This window comes from Nycticebus coucang, chromosome 16, assembly GCF_027406575.1.
Source record: "Nycticebus coucang isolate mNycCou1 chromosome 16, mNycCou1.pri, whole genome shotgun sequence".
In the NCBI taxonomy this organism is placed as follows: Eukaryota; Metazoa; Chordata; class Mammalia; order Primates; family Lorisidae; genus Nycticebus; species Nycticebus coucang.
Genome location: NC_069795.1, coordinates 40945761 through 40962220, shown reverse-complemented (window position 1 = coordinate 40962220; position 16460 = coordinate 40945761). Strand labels below are relative to the sequence as shown.

General features: G+C 40.0%; 1 protein-coding gene and 1 long non-coding RNA gene across 5 annotated transcripts in view; one reads left to right on the top strand and one right to left on the bottom strand.

Moving 5' to 3' along the window:
• The window catches only part of ZNF654 (zinc finger protein 654), an 88588-nt gene that overhangs the window by 31189 nt on the left and 40939 nt on the right, over window positions 1–16460 (bottom strand). The gene's annotated exons all lie outside the window — the stretch shown is intronic.
• Window positions 1–16460, top strand: part of LOC128567309 (uncharacterized) — an 81165-nt gene that overhangs the window by 37996 nt on the left and 26709 nt on the right. The window lies entirely within an intron of this gene.

Here is a 16460-nt window from a genome sequence, read left to right as displayed (position 1 = left end):
CCATTTGCTTGAAATACTGTTTTCCATCCTTTAACCCTAAGTCCTGATTTGCCCTTCAAGGCTAGGTGTGTCCCCTGGAGAATATGGATGGCTTATGCTTTTTTATCCAATTAGCCAGCCCGGGGCTCTTCAGGGGTGAATTCAGTCCATTGACATTTATTGAGAGAATTCATAAATATGGTAGAGTTCTATTCATCTTATTTTGTGAAAGTCCATTGTGCAGTTGTATCCATTGCGCCATTGTGGAAGCTAAGTTTTGACCTTTAGTTTCTGGGTGTTTACTTTGCTGGTGGTCCATTGTGGTGGTCAGTGTTGAGAACAGGTCTAAGTATTTACTGTAGAGCTAATCTTGCTGTGGTGAATTTCCTCATTTCTCATATATATGCAAAAGATTCATTTCTCCATCAATTTTGAAGCTTAGTTTAGCAGAATACAGAATTCTGGTCTGTAAATTGTTTTGTTTAAGAATGTGGAAGGTGGATGACCATGCTCTTCTGGCTTAGAAAGTTTCAGTTGAAAAATCTGCTTTCATCCTAAGGGCTCTGCCTCTGTAGGTCAGTTGATGCTTACTCCTGGCTCCTTGTAAAATTTTTTCTTTCACCTTGACTTTGGACAGGTTCATTACAATGTGTCTTAGAGAGGGTGTGCTTGAGTTGAGATGGCCAGAGGTTCAATATCCATCTGAAAGGAGTGTGTCGGTGACTTTAGTAAAACTTGGGAAGTTTTCATTTATGGTAGTCTCCAGTAGGGCTTCCATTCCTTTGGGACAATCTGACAATCTTCTTCCCCTTCAGGAATCCATATTTTTGTATGTTTGAATACTTCATGGAGTCTCGTAGTTCTCTAAGTACCTGTTCTGCTTTCTCTTTTCTTTTCTGCCTCGTAGACTACCTGGGTTAATTCAAAAACTTTATCCTCTGCTCTGAGGTTCTTTCTTCTCAATGGTCTAACCTATTTTTGATACTTTCTACTGCATCTTTACATTCCCTGTCTCCTTCATTTCCTTAAGCTCCACTATATCCTTTCTATATTCTACATATTTCTCATCTGATTTTTGGTGCTATCTTTCCCTTTTCTCATCCATTCCTGTTATTGTCTTTATCATCCATATTTTAAATTCCCTTTTGGTCAAGTCGGTTAACTCTTTATAGGTGGAGTCTTCTGTAGTAGCTACCTTATGGTTTCTTGGGGGAGTTCCTATGTTTTGATTTTTCATGTTGCCCAAATTTTTCTATTGGTTCCTCCTTATGTGTTCTTTCTTCTTGTTTACCTCTTTGTCCTCCTTTTTACTTATCACTGTAAACAGAAGTCCTTTGCTTCAAACAGAAGTCCTTGCTCTTAATGAAAGTTGTTGCAATATGTTGCCTGGAAACCAGGTGGCGCTGTGGCATTTTTAGGAGACAGCACAGTCAGCAACCTCTATGGTCCTTATTTCAAACTTAGTTGCCTTCAGTGATTGCCTGATTGTTTTCTCAGCATTCAGATCCTGCTAGGTTGGGGTCTTAAAGCTCTCCAGAATCCTTCAAGAACAGGTTTCACAGTGCCCCCTGACTCCTGTTCCCGTGGGTAGTGGGAGTCCCTCAGCCTGTCCCAAGTGCAGTTCTGATCCCAGCAGGCAGAATTAAGATGCCCATGCTTTAATCCTCTGCTAACACCTTCCCATGACCTTCCCACAACTGGCAGCCCTCTGGCCACCAAGACCTTCCTAGTATGGTTGCCACGCCAGCCACCAAACCTATGGCCAAGTCCACTCCAACCAGTGTTCACATCTGGTTCCTGTATACTGTTCAAGTCCTCCCACTCTTCCAAGTTTTCAACTCACTGCACAGCTTCCCTCCTGACCCAGACTTCCCAGGGGGTGAGGGGTGGGAGGGAGCAGCTGTGTATCCAGTTCACCACCACCTCCTCACTGTGCTCCCTGGGCTATAACTCTGGATAAGGTCCCCACACCAGGTATGGCTTGGTTCTTTCTTTTTCCCCAGTCCTTCTAGGAGTGCTCAACTGAATGATCCTTCTGGTCTGCTATCTTGTTCCATACACCCCCACATTTTTTATATATTTTTAAAAAATTTTCCCATTACAAATTTTTTTTTTTTTTTGTCAACCTCAGTAGAATGATGTGGCATCATAGCTCACAGCAACCTCAAACTCTTGGGCTCAAGTGATTTTCTTGCCTCAGCTTCTTCAGTAGCTGGGACTACAGGCACCTGCCACAAGGTCCAGCTATTTGTAGAGGCAAGATCTCGCTCTGGCTCACACTGGTCTGGAACTCATGAGCTTAGGCAATCAACCCACCTTGGCCTCCCAGAGTGCTAGGATTACAGGCATGCTCCTGGCCTTCCCATTACAAATTTAAATATTACTTAAATTACCAGAATTTTACCTGAAGGGAAGCCAATCAGATCTCAAAATTAGTTGGTAGTTTCCATGCTAACTGAAGTAAATGCTGTTCATTAGCATTTTTGAAAAAGTAATGAGAGTTTGGCAGAAGATGACCTACTGGAGCCAGCTTTCAACAGAAGCTCCTGTCCAGAGGAAGAGATAATGGCCAGAAAGAACCCAATAAAGCTGAAGGTCAGGAGCTGAGCTGAGAGAAGACTGATAACTGCACAACATCCCTGCTGAGGCAAACTGCAACTCCAAGGAAGCAAATTTCAGGTACAAAACCCATCCCAAAGAGGACGAGACTCCATCCCCTCCCCCAAGGGAGTCATTTGCTATGTGATCTTTACAAACAAGTAGTGAACAAAAGACCTCTTGTCTTACCCCATGAGAGAGTTACTGAAGGCTGAGACCCCTTTTCCAGAGAGTCCCCACTGTGAGCCTGGGCATTCTCTTGCCTGGCATAAAAGTTGAACAAATATTTTCCCTGCCATTCTGAACTTCCAGTCTATCCAACTCCCCTCACCTGAAGGTATGGAAGCCCACTCCCTGCAGAGAGGTTCCTTGCTAAGGCTGTGCATTGCATGAGCCGCAGCAGTGCAGCTGCACTGAAACTGTGTCTGGAATAGAGTAGAGAGAGGTGTAGGGGGGAGGGTGACTTGCCTGGCACTGCGAAAGTGTGTATCAGCAGCAGGCGGAGGCTCAGGAACCCATGCAGAGGTATCTGCCATGCAGCAGCAGCAATAGAAGAGCAATCCCGCCAGGGTAAAATTTTGGAGAGACGCTTCCCCAATTCTAAGGACTGCCAGAGGGAACCAGACCTCACCTTGCAAGGTTACCAGAGGAGCACTGTGGCTCAGGCAGAGGCACAGTCTCAGAGGGAGAAACCCTGGCTTGGAACAACTCAGGTGGAACACTCCCCAGTTTCCATTGAGCACTGGAGGGAGTCAGACTTCAACTCCCCCTGCCAGCTCGTGGCAGAGTGGGGCAGCCCAGCCAAGGAGGCACTGACTCTTTGACTCTGGCAGGTGCAAATCTCAGGCTCATTTGCTCATTGGAAGGAACTGGGCCACAGCCCTGTGGGATTACCAGTGACTGGGCATGGTGGAGGTGCAAGGTGGGGAAGGAGGCGCCAGCCCCCCTGGACTAACTATTGCTGAGCAGGCTTTTCTGAGTCCATGGAGCACCAAAGCGAGTCACATTTGAGGTGCCAGTGGACCCCTGCTGTCTAGCTGCTGGAGACCTTCTGAACTCTCCTACTTGATCAGCGATTGTGCTGACCAGGACTACTGGTTTGGAACTCTTGGCCTGGGCCGATCACCTGGGGACCCTCCAAGGTTGAGCCCTGGTTGTGTTATAAGGGAGGGTCTGATTCTCCTCTTCCAGTTGTTGCCTGTGGAGGACAGGGTGTCTTAGTTGCTTGTTATTTCTCTCAGCTGAGATTTCAACCCAAAGCCACTGATTCACTAGGATTGGATAGAGAGTAGCTGACTATAAGACAGAGCCACCTTGCCCCATTACACCAGGCAGGTCCCCAGAGTCTCAGGCTGCAGTACTGAATGGGACTTTTGTAAAGCTGTAGAGGAAAACCACAGTCAACAGTCCCAGCTCTTTGATAAAGAGCGGTTAACTACAACTCCAGGAGCCCTCATCAATTCAATTTCACCTTACCAGCTTCTCTAGCCAAACTGTGAAAAATAATCATGGGGCAAAATCAGCGGAAAAACTCTGGCAACATACATGATCAGAGTAGATCAAATTCCCCAAGGGATGACAAAGGCGACAAAACAGAAGATGCCATTCATAAATAAATGGCTGAAATGTCAGAAATAGAGTTCAGAATTCTATAACATCAGAATATGGATGGCAAATAAGACTAATAGAAGTAAAGATGAAATTAGAAATTCAAGTAGTAGTTCAAAAGTTGTCTCAAGAAATCAATGAATTCAAAAACAAAATCTTCAAGGATTTATACACAATGAGGCAAGAAATTGCAGTCCTCACAGAACTGAAAAATACAGTAGAATCCCTCAGTAACAGAATGGAGCAGGTAGAAGAAAGGATTTGACATTGAAGAAAAAGCTTCTGAATGCTACCAAATGCTCAAAGAGGCAGAGAAGTAGATAGTAAAAATGGATCATTAGCTGAGAGAGTTGTGAGACCATTCAAAAAAAGCAAACATTTATCTTATAGGAATTCCTGAAGAAAAGGATGGTCCTAAAGGCACAGATGCTCTACTCCATGATATAATGGAGAATTTCCCATGCATGGTAAGAGATACTGAAATTCAGATAACAGGCAGTTTCAGAACCCCAGCATGACTTAATCCAAATAAAGCGTCACCTGAACACATTATAATTAACTTTTACAAAGTTAATATGAAAGAGAAAATTCTGCAAGCCCCAGACATAAGAAAATCATAAGCTACAAGGGGGGAAAATATTAGAATGACTGCAGATTTCTCCACTGAAACTTTTCATGACAGAAGAGGATGGTCACTGACCTTCAATCTCCTAAAACAAAACAACTTTCAGCCCAGCATCCTGTATCCAGCTAAACCGAGTTTCATTTGTGATGGAGAAATCAAATACCTTAATGACATACACATGTTGAAGAAATCTGCCATAACTAAACTAGCTCTTCAGGATATTCTCTGACCCATCCTCCACAATGACAGCACAATCCTCTATCACTCAATAAAAATGAACTCACTCAGAAATTTTTGACCAAAACCCAACTTCCAAGTGGTAAAAGGATTAAAAATATCCACTGGAGGGACAGTGCCTGTGGCTCAAAGGAGTAGAGCACCGGCCGCACAAACCCAGCCCCAGCCAAAAAAAAAAAAAAATGTCCACTGGACATTCTAAAAACAAGCCATGACACCCAAAATAATACCGAGCTTATCAATTCTTTCAATTAATGCGAATGTTTTAAATTGTCCTCTAAAAAGGCACAGGTTGGCTGACTGAATACATAAAACTCAGACCAGATATCTGCTGCATACAAGAATCTCACCTTACCTTAAAGGATAAAAATAGACTCAGGGTGAAGGAATGGACATCTATAATTCAGACAAATGGAAATCAGAAAAAAGCAGGGGTTGCAATTTTATTCACAGATACAATAAGCTTTAAACCAACAAAGGTAAAGAAAGATAAGGATGGTCACTTCATATTTGTCAAGGGAAATACTCAACATGAAGAGATTACAGTTATTAACATTTATGCACCCAACCAGAATCTCCTCAATTTCTAAAGGAAACCCTAACAGACATGAACAATTTGATATCTTCCTGCACCATAACAGGTAGATATTTTAACACCCTTTGGCAGTGTTGGATAGATCCTCCAAAAATAAACTTAACAGACATCTATAGAACATTTCATCCTAATAAAATTGAGTACACATTCTTCTCATCAGCCCATGGAACATCCTCCAAAATTGATCACATCTTAGGTCACACGTCTAACCTCAGCAAATTTAAAACAATAGAAATTGTTCCTTGTATTTTCTTGGACCATCACGGAATGAAAGTTGAACTCAACAACAAGAATCTTCATGCTCAGAGAAAGTCTTGGACACTAAATAACCATAACCTTATGCTCAATGATAGTGGGGTAACAGATGAGATTAAGAAGGAAATGACCAAATTTCTGGAACAAAACAACAATGAAGACATGAATTATCAGAACCCGTGGGATACTGCAAAGGCAGTTCTAAGAGGGAAATTTATAAGCATTGTAAGCCTTCCTCAAGAGAACGGAAAGAAAAAAGTCAACAACTTAATGGGACATCTCAAGCAATTGTTAAAGGAAGAACATTCCAACCCCAAACAGAGCAGAAGGAAAGAAATAACCCAAATTAGAGCAGAATTAAATGAACTTGAAAACAAAAGAATCATTCAAAAGATCAACAAATCAAAAAGTTGGTTTTTTGACAAGATTAACAAAATTGATATGCCTTTGGCTAACCTAATCAGAAACACAAAAGTAAAATCCCTAATATCATCAATCAGAAACAATAAAGGCGAAATAACAGACACCTCAGAAATTCAAAAAATCCTCAATAATTGTTACAAAAAACTCTATTCCCAGAAATATGAAAATCTGAACAAATTGGACCAATACCTGGAAGTACACCACCTTCCTAGACTCAACCAAAAAGAATTTGAAATCTTTAATAGACCTATATCAATCACTGAAATAGCATCAACAATACAAAATCTCCCAAAAAAGAAAAGTCCAGGACCAGATGGCTTCACATTTGAATTCTATCAAACCTTTAAAGAGGAACTAGTATCTATATTACATAACCTTTTACAAAACATAAAAAAAAGAAAGAATATTTCTCAATGCATTCTACAAAGCAAAGATCACCCTGATGCCCAAACCAGGAAAAAACCCAACAAGGAAAAAAAATTATAGACCAATTTCATTAATGAATATAGATGCAAAAATATTCAATAAAATGCTAGCAAACAGAGTCCAGCAACACATCAAACAAATTATACACCATGACCAAGATGGTTTTATCACAGGGTTTCAAGGTTGGTTCAACAAATGTAAATCTATAAATATATTAATACATCACATAAACAAAATAAAAAACAAAGTCTATATGATTCTCTCAATTGATACAGAAAAAGCTTTTGATAATATCCAGCATCCTTTCATGATCAGAACACTTAAGAAAATAGGCTTTAGACGGGTCATTTCTTGAACTGATAGAGCCCATCTATGGCAAACCCTCAGCCAATATCATACTGAATGGAATAATATTAAAAACATTTCTGGGACAGCCCCTGTGGTTCAAGGTGTAGGGTGCCGGCCCCATATGCCAGAATTGGTGGGTTCAAACCCAGCCCTGGCCAAAAACTGCAAAAAATAAAATAAAATAAATAAGTAAATAAAATAAAAACATTTCCAGCTCAGCACCTGTGGCTCAAGCAGCTAAGGCGCCAGCCACATATACCTGAGCTGGTGGGTTTAAATCCAGCCTGGGCCTGCCAAACAACAATGATAGCTGCAACCAAAAAAAATAGCCGGATGTCATGGCTAGTGCCTCTAGTCACAGCCACTTGAGAGGTGAAGGTAGGAGAATCGCTTGAGCCCAGGTGTTAGAAGTTGCTGTGAGCTGTGATGCCATGGCACTCTACCTAGGGCAACAGCTTGAGGCTCTGTCTTAAAAAAAAAAAAAAATTTTTTTTTTCCACTCAGATGGAACTAGGCAAGGATGCTATTCAACATAGTAATGGAAGTCTTAGCCATCGCAATCAGGCAAGAGAAGGGATTAAGTGTATCCAAATAGAATCAGATCACTCACTCTTCACTGATGATACGATACTATACCTAGAAAATCCCAGAGACTCAAGTACAAAACTCTTAGAAGTGCTCAAGGAATACAGCAGCATCTCAGGATACAAAATCAATACTCACAAATCAGTAGCTTTTATATATACCAACAATAGTCAAGCTGAAAAAATAGTCAAAGACTCTATTCCTTTTACAGGAGTGCCAAAGAAGACGAAATATTTGGAAATTTACCTAACAAAGGACGTGAAAGATCTCTATAAAGAGAAATGTGAAACTCTGAGAAAAGAAATAGCTGAAAATGTTAACAAATGGAAAAACACACCATGCTCACGGCTGGGAAGAATCAACATTGTTAAAATGTCCATACTAATCAAAGCATCTACAGATTTACCGCAAGCCCTGTAAAAGCACCACTGTCATACTTTAAAGATCTGAAAAAAAGGTAGCGCCTGTGGCTCAAAGGAGTAAGGTGCCGGCCCCATATGCTGGAAGTGGCAGGTTCAAACCTGGCCCTGGCCAAAAACTTCAAAAAGAAAAAAAAAAAAAATAGTACTTCATTTTATATGGTATCAGAAAAAAACCTCGAATAGTCACGACATTACTCAGAAATAAAAACAAATCAGGAGGAATCATGCTACCAGACTTCAGGATACACCATAAATGTATAGTGATCTAAACAGCATGGTACTGGAACAAAAATAGGTAGATGTATGGAACAGCATAGAGAATCAAGAGATGAACCCAGACATTTATCGTTATTTGATCTTCGATAAGCCCATCAAAAACATAAATTGGGGGGAAGATTCCCTATTTAACATATGGTGGTGGGTGAATTGGCTGGCAATTTGTAGAAGACTGAAACTGGATCCATACCTTTCACCATTAACAAAAATTGATATCTCACTTAAGATATGCAACTATAAAGATACTTGGAGAGAGTGCTGGAGAAACACTTAAAGAAATTGGCCTGGGAGACTATTTTATCAGGAGGCCCCCTGGGCAGTTGAAGCATATATATATATATATATATATATATATATATACTACTAGGATCTGATCAAACTTCAAAGCTTCTGCACAGCCAAGAACACAGTAAGTAAAACAAGCAGATAGCCCTCAGAATGGGAGAAGATATTTGCAAGTTATCTTTCTGACAAAGGTTTGATAACAAGAATCCACAGAGAACTCTAATTAGTAAGAAAAGAATAAGTGATCCCATTTCATTGTGGGCAAGAGATTTGAACAGAAGCATATCTGAAGAAGACAGATGCATGGCCTACAGACACATGAAAAAATGCTCATCATCTTTAATCGTCAGAGAAATGCAAATCAAAACCACTTTGAGATATCATCTAACTCCAGTAAGAGTAGCCCACATAACAAAATCCCAAAATTACAGATGTTGGTGTGGACGTGGAGAAAAGGGAACACTGCTGCACTGGTGGTGGGAATGCAAACTAATACGTTCCCTTTGGAAAGAAGTTTGGAGAACACTTAGAGAACTAAAAGTAGACCTGCCATTCGATCCTACAATTCCTCTACTAGGTATATATCCAGAAGACTAAAAATCACTTTACAACAAAGATATTTGCACCAGAATGTTTATTGCAGCCCAATTCATAATTGCCAAGTCATGGAGCAGCCCAAGTGCCCATTGACCCATGAATGGATTAACAAATTGTGGTATATGTATACCATGGAATATTATGTAGCCTTAAAGAAAGATATTTTAACTCTTTTATGTTTACATGGATGGAGCTGGAACATATTCTTCTTGGTAAAGTATCTCAAGAATGTAAGAAAAAGTATCCAGTGTACTCAGTACTATTATGAAACCAAATATATAATCCCCCACACTGTCATATGAAAGATAAAGCACAACTACAGTCCAGGATGAAGGAGAGAGGAGGAGGACAGTGAAGTGGGGGAGGCTGCACGGAGGAAGGTTAATCGTTGGGACATCACCTATGCTGAATATTGCAAGGGTGCATGTCAAATCTATTAATAGTACAAATGTCTTTTTTTTTTTTTTTTTTTTTTAATGAGACAGAGTCTCACTTTGTTGCCCTTGGTAGAGTGCTGTGACATCACAGCTCACAGCAACCTCTAGCTCTTGGGCTTAGGCCATTCTCTTGCCTCAGCCTCCCAAGTAGCTGGGACTACAGATGCCTGCCACAATGCCCAGCTATTTTTTGTTGCAGTTTGGCCAGGGCCGGGTTTGAACCTGCCACCCGCAGTATATGGGACCGGCGCCCTACTCACTGAGCCACAGGCACCACCCAGTATAAATGTTTTAACATAATAAGTAAGTGAGGTGAAGGCTATGTTAACCAGTTTGATGTAAGCATTCCAAATTGTATATAAAATCAGCACCCCATAAATGCATTAATGTACACAGTTATGATTTAATAAAAAATTTAAGAGAAAATAAAATAAATAATAAAGTAATGAGTTAACTTGGCTACTAGAGAAGTTCTAATCTATAATAATACAGGCCCTGAAGCAGAATTAAGGTGTATACAAGATTTATTTGAGCTCAGGTTCCCATACAAAGAAATAAATATAATCTGATTAAGCCAAAAAGAGCACTGCAGTTAAGAGAATAAGTCACAGTGCTGTCTATGCTAAAACTGGGCAAGTTACTTATTCTCCAATAAATATATATATATAATTTATATATAATATATAGTCAACATTAATAATAATCTAGTCAACATTTATATATATATATAATTTATATACACATATACATATATATATATACATATAATCAAAAGAGGTTTATTCTGACACAAATTTGAGGGTCCAGAGCCACACCCAAACACCTTGAACAAGTGTACTCTCAGTGGTGGGATTATAGTTTGGTTTTATAAATTTTAGGGAGACAGGAATTATAGATGAGGTCATAAATCAAAATGTGGAAGGCATATGTTGGTCTGGCCCCAGAAGGTGGGACATCTGGAACTGGGGGGAGGTCACAGGTTATAGATGGGTTTAAAGATCTTTAACTGACAATTGGCTGAAAGAGTTAGGCTTTATCTAACAGACCAGGAGTTAGAGAAAAGGAATGCTGAAGAGAAAGGGCCTGTTAAGATGGACAAACTCAAATGGTTTGTAATGTATACAGAGGACTTGCAGTTAGTACTTGCATAGCCCTATGCCTGTTCTTGAGTCACTCACGTAACACATTTCTAGGAAAGGGAGGGCGACATATCTGATCTCCTTTCTCATAGCTAACAATGCAGTTTTAGGCATCCCCTTGGCCAAGAGGAAGTCCAGTCAGTCGCTGAGGAGGGACTTAAGATTTTATTTTAGTTCACAATACTCCCTTTTTGGCCAAGATCTGCCAGAAGCAGCATATCTATCACCAAACTCTTATTTTGTCCAGTGGGTTGCCAAGGTGGTGTGGCTACCTGCCCAGTAAACAAGGTCCAGGCCATAAGTGGGCCCCCTGTGGCCAAGAGGACTAAATAGCCTGAAAGGGGTTGCAGCCAATTAAACATTTTAGGCTTGATGGGACTAGAAGTGAACAGGCATCAACCCTTTAAAGCAGTGGTTCTCAACATTCCTAATGCTGCGGCCCTTTAATACGGTTCCTGTGGGTCGCAACCCACAGGTTGAGAACTGCTGCTTTAAAGCCTTCTAGTCAACATAAGAGTAAAAACCAAAATGACAAAGGCAAGGCTACAAAACTAATTTATAAGTGTTGAGCTACTATATTTTTAGGTTTAGATGCAAGCTTATAGCAAACATAAGCATTGTTAACTATTTAAGCTAAGGGATTTAGAGACTTTTGTTGTATCATAATGTTTTAGTCTCTTTAGTAATTAACTGTAAGGTAGCTGATAAATTTCTTGTTATATCTCCTTTTGGATAAACCCCACAAGTGAGAGCAGTCATACTCAGGAAGCTTCTGTGTCTATTGGAAACAGAACATTTTTTATGATTAGAAGGGATATCTGTACCCTCTGGCCCAGAAAGGCAAATCCAATAAATAATTTTTGATGGGGGAGTGATTGAATCTCTCTGGTCCTTAGTTTTGTCATTTATTTGTAAATGAAGTTGGACGTAAAGCCTTTTGCAATAGTTTAAAGCTTAAATTTTCTTTTTTCCTTTTTTTATTAAGAGACAGAGTCTTGCGCTATTACCAGGGCTAGAGTGCAGGGTCATCATCATAGCTCACTGCAACTTCAAACTCTTGGCCTTAAATGGCTCTCCTTCCTCAGCTTCCTAAGTAGTTAGAACTACAGGTGCATGCCACCCCACACCTGACTAATTTTTTTGTTTTTTGTAGAGATACAGTATCTCTCTTACTCAGGCTGGTCTTGTTTACTGGCCCCAAGTAATCCTCCTGCCTCAGCTTCCCAAAGTGCTAGGAATACAGGTGTAACCCACCAAGCCTGGCCAAGGCTTAATTTTCTTTGATACATTTTTACATGGGAAAATACAAACTGCTTCATGCACTAATATGCTGAGTGTTCTAGTTACTATCCATTAAGGCCCTCTACAGAATCTGTTGTGAATGAACAATGAATCCCTCATTAATGTGTCCTCAGAGCTAGTTTCAACATATTAATACCGTACTATCACTCATTCTGAAGGTACTTACATGCCTTCTCTTGACAAAACTAGACTGTAGGAGGTTCAGGATATAAAATCTTTGTTTATGGTTGATATTATGTGTAAATAACTATCAAGGTACAATGATTAGTATCCTCTTTTGAAATGACTGTTGTTCTTTGTGTCAGGGTATACTGGCCTTTACTGAGATAAATAAAACTTACTGACACTGACAGTGCTGTCTTTTGATGGCTTGCTCTTGGCCCCTTGAATTTAACTCTCAAGCTTATTTGTTGTAGTTTTGTTTTGTATTTTTCTTCTTTTTTAGAGATGAGGTCTCAATCTGTCACTCAGGCTGGAGTGCAATGATGCAATCATAGCTCACTGCAGCTCTGAACTACTGGGCTCAAGCCATCCTCTGGTCTTGGCCTCCTAAAGTGATGGGATTATAGGCGTGAGCCACTGCAACTGGCCTATTTATTGTAAATTCTATGTTTGAAAGAAGTCTGGCTCTTGTAATTCTTCAAATTATGCAAGCTCAAAAGCTTAACTGAAATAAGATGTTTCTGAAACAAAAGATTATTTTTAAAACACAAAAAGTGAAAACATTTCTTAGGTCATGATATACAAGAATATGAAGTAGGGTTAAATATTTTAAATAAATATATGCTGATGGAAAATATCAAAGTTTTACCCATTTCAACACAAAATTTATTTAAGAAATACAATCTTCAAAATTGAATTAAGAATTGGAAACTTAGGCTTGGCGCCTGTGGCTCAAGTGGCTAAGGCACCAGCCACATACACCTAAGCTGGTGGGTTCAAATCCAGCCGGGGCCCGCCAAACAACGACGACGGCTGCAACCAAGAATTTGAAACTTAAATTTTACCATCAGTCATTTTCACTCCTAGTCCTAAATACCTATCAAATCTGTTTTTTTCGTAGACAGTGAAATCTTTTCTCCCCATCTTACTGTATATAGAGGGAGACCAACAGACTATGAGTAAAAAGTTTCAGTCAATACACCTAATTATTTTTTATTTTTTGAAGTTCAGCAAGGAGGATAGGAATGGCTAGACACCAGATCCAAATCTGTGGACTTATTTATCTTTTATTTGTTTTGGCACATATCAGTACTAGAGATTAAGACTACTGAGTGTTGGGAATGGGGATGAAAGTCAGATTCCACATTCTGGATCCAACCACAGATAGAATGTAGGGGGATTAAGAGCTTTGGTAGTGGTGGAAAATCTTGGTGGAGTAGTCATATACATTCAAGATGGAGATGAGGAGAACCTGGAGACAGCTTCTACCTAAGTAGAAAATACAGTAACAATTTTTAAACTATTCCTCACAAAACACCCAGCTCATTTTATGATATGGTCGTATTCTTTTTGTCTCTTAACCAACACTACAAGGATTTTGAAAACCCAAAATTAGGACTTTGCCAAATTAAATCTTTGGGAAACTTACTTTAAGTGCTTTAGGGAATGGGCATGGTCCAGGTTTTTTTAAGATGGCTTTAGTGGAAAGTCAATAATTCTAAACCTCATAGCTGAAAATAATAAAATCTGAGGTTTACTGGGTTTTGAGGACTATATATTCTTAACTTCTTAAGTCAACACTTGCCCCAGTGAAGCAGGGTAGACTTAACACTTTTATTTAAACTCCTCTCTTGTGGCAGGCTCTTTCACCTTTGATTATTTTTCACTCTTCTCTTATGATGTTATTACAGTAAGATAGCCTTGCGCCACCTTGTTGAGAGGCAATATCCCTTACCTCTTCCTTCTCCCTTCTCCAACTCTCCTAAAGGACAACCAGATTAAAAAATAGGTTGAATCTCAGGAAAAGAAAGATTAACTAAGGCCTACTCCTAGTCTGAACAAAACAGATGTCTGTGACTTTTACATTGACTCCAAAGGATTAAGGTAAGGGTAGGCTCATTAAAACACTTGCAGAATTCTAGTAGTAAGACATTTACTGGTTTGGTTAGCATTTCAGTCTCTACCCCACATTGCTTTTATTTTTTAAATAAAAATATTATTATTATTTTTCTTTTTTTTTGAGACAGAGCCTCAAGCGGTCACCCTGGGTAGAGTGCTATGGCATCACAGCTCACAGCAACCTTCAGTTCCTGGGCTTAAATGATTCTCTTGCCTTCGCCTTCTAAGTAGCTGGGATTACAGGCACCCACCACAACGCCTGGCTATTTTTTGGTTGTAGTTGTCATTGTTGTTTGGCAGGCCTGGGCTGGATTACAACCCGCCAGCTCTGGTATATGTAGCTGGCGCCTTAGCAGCTTGAGCTACAGGCACCGAGCCTAATTTTGGGGGGTTTTTTGGATACAGAGTTTCCCTCTGCCACCCTGGGTACAGTGCCATAGCATCACAGCTGACAACAACCTCAAACCCTTAGGCTCAAGAGATCCTCTTGCCTCGTGCTGAGACTACAGCGCTGAGACTACAGGTGCCTGCCACCATGCCCAGCTAGTTTTTCTATTTTTAGTACAGATGGGGTCTTGCTTTTGCTCAGGCTGGTCCTAAGCTCAGGCAATCTACCTGCTTCTGCCTCCCAATGGGCTACAATTACAGGCATGAGCCACCACACTGGACCTAAAAACAAAATTAATTTAAATATGGCGGCACCTGTGTGGCTCAAGGAGTAGGACACCAGCCCCATATGCTGGAGGTGGTGGCTTCAAACCCAGCCCCGGCCAAAAAAATAACTGCAAAAAAAAATAATAATAATAATAATTAATTTAAATGACCTTAAAAACATCTCTTTTTCTCTTGATTGTTAAAGCAATATAATGTACATGATTTAAAAAAAATAAAAACTAGGGGCTTGGCGCCTATAGCTTAAGCGGCTAGGGTGCCAGCTACATACACCAGAGATGACGGGTTTGAATCCAGCCCTGGCCCACCAAACAAAAATAACAACTGCAACCAAAAAATAGCTGGGTGTTGTAGCAGGTGCTTGTAGTTCCAGCTACTCTGGAGGCTGAGGCAAGAGAATCGCTTAAGCCCAAGAGTTTGAGGTTGCTGTGAGCTGTGATGCCACTGCACTCTATCCAGGGCGACAGCTGGAGACTCTGTCTCAAAAAAAATACACAGGGTGCCACCTGTGGCTCAGTGGGTAGAGCACTGGCCCCATATACCGAGGGTGGCAGGTTCAAACCCAGCCCCAGCCAAACTGCAACAAAAAAATAGCAAGGCCTTGTGGCAGGTGCCTGTAGTCCCAGCTACTCGGGAGGCTGAGGCAAGAGAATCGCCTCAGCCCAGAAGCTGTAGGTTGCTGTGAGCTGTGTGACACCACGGTGCTCTACCGAGGGCGATAAAGTGAAATTCTGTCTCTACAAAAATAAATAAATAAATATAAAAATAAACTAGGAAAATAGAGATAGAGACCCATGAATCTAACCATCTGTTGGACGGTAGTACTTATGTATTCCAATGACATGTAAAATTCAGTATCTTGCTCCTCCCCTTATAATCGTGACACACTTAGCAAATTGCACCACTTGATATGTTGTTTCAGCATAGATACTCAAGAATATACTTGGTTCTTCCCTATCTTCTTTACCCATATCCAATCAATACCATATTTGAGATTTTATTTAGTTCCAGATTATTGTGGAACTTGTATTTACAACTTGTATTTTCCTCTTCCAGAATTATGTGACATTAATAGAATCTTAATAATCGCCATAATATCAATGGCTTACTAATTTTTACCTATTTACTTGGGTCAATAATATTTCTTTGTTCTGTAATGACCCTATTTGTAAGTTCTTTGTTTTGGTCAGGGGGCATACTTTGTTTTCCTGGTAAAACACATGTTCCTGGGTTGCTTTCCAAGTATTTAGACTATTTATTTGTTGTCTTTTCTCATATAGGCTTGGCAGCTATGTTATTAAGTCATATTTTTTTTCCTATGGACATTATTTATTCTGGCATTTGTTACTATGGAGAATTTATTGCTGGCTTAATTTTATTTTTCCCTTTGTGGGAGGGAATGCTGTTTGTTCTACATGGATCCCACATTTGTAGACATTTCTACATTTGTAGGATTTGCTTTTATCCTCCAAATTAAAAAATGTTACAATTAATTTACTGTCTCTATATAGTTTTTTACCTCCATGTATGTTCTTTAGGGTTGTCCATTCCTTACAATTTCACTTAATCCCATGGAAGATACCTTGAATT